Here is a 1,441-nt window from a genome sequence, read left to right as displayed (position 1 = left end):
ATCATGAGATGTTATGTTGTGACTTTATTTTAGGCCTGTGTAAGGCGGTAATTAATTATTTGTTATTGTCATTAAGTGGGTAATGAGTCACAAAACAAATAATCAAAATATTTCAGAGGTGGAGGCGCCAAAAGTGTCTTTGCGTCCGGGTGCTGAGAACCCTTGCTACGCCACTTGGTTAATATCATCGGTTCTGGTGAATTCGCACAAGTACATCCTGTAATTACAACTCTTTTGAAATCCTACACTTGAATTCGGCACATGATGCAAAATCATAAGGGTTTAGATTATTCGTCCCCTAGAAAATTGGAAGCCATATTTTCAACATCAAACGAGCTTTCTCACATGAAAAGCGCAGAAACATATTTGAGCAAATTCTCATAAATGAATGATTTTTTTTTTTTTAAATTTCGGGATAGCCAGTTTAAAAGTTTTGATGACCAGGCATTATCTACTGGTTAGCATACCGGGCTGTGGATCTGAGAGCCCAAGGCTTCAGTTTACGATATGTCGTTGAATACACACTGTACTTTCAGCCGTGGAGGGCGTTATAGGATTGATAGTCAATCCCATTATTCGGTCCAAAGTGCCAAACAAAGTCCTTGTCACGGCGGGCGCTGTTGTGTGATTTTCCTCCCTCTGTCCAGAATTTCTAAATTGGGGATGTCTATGAATAACTATGAGGCCTTCCATCTGGCCATTTAGACCATATGTGGCAAATGGTGCCGTTCAAGCTGAAAATATCAAATGCCAACATTTTTAATATCAGTATAAACCTAACAAAGCTGGAATTAATGTAATAAAATGTCTTAATTGTAACTGTTTATGTACTTTGAAATTAGTTGTATTAGAAGTTAAAGATAATTACATGAAAGCGTATCAGACAATGAGGATTACAGGCATAACTGCCATATTGCACACACGTACATATAAAAACATATCCTTCTCTATATATACATGCATATAAATATATAACATTTGACATCAAACATATGATTAAGTAACACTAAAGGCACAATTGAAACCTAATCCTGTATATTTTCTTGGTTCTACTCATTTTAGTTTTTAAAAAATTAGTTAGAAACGTTTTATCTCACAACTTGGAGTAACTAACTCTGTTATTATAAGATAAAAAGTTGTAAGACAATATTAAAAAACTATCCAAAAGAAAGACCGACATGTAAGGACATGATCAATTTTGTCTAAGAAAAAGTTTAGCCAAAGTTAAGTCCAAGTTATGACAAAATATTCAAAAACTTTCTTCTAAAAAAATTTCCCCCAAAAGATAATCTGAAACTGTAAGGAAATATACATAAATAATGTCTAAGAAAAAGATTGTGGCAAAGTCACGTTGAAGTTCTAAGGAAATATACATAAATAATGTCTAAGAAAAAGATTGTGGCAAAGTCACGTTGAAGTTCTAAGGAAATATACATATAAA

This window comes from Limulus polyphemus, unplaced genomic scaffold, assembly GCF_000517525.1.
Source record: "Limulus polyphemus unplaced genomic scaffold, Limulus_polyphemus-2.1.2 Scaffold2664, whole genome shotgun sequence".
Classification (NCBI taxonomy): Eukaryota; Metazoa; Arthropoda; class Merostomata; order Xiphosura; family Limulidae; genus Limulus; species Limulus polyphemus.
Note: the sequence above shows the minus strand (reverse complement) of the source record.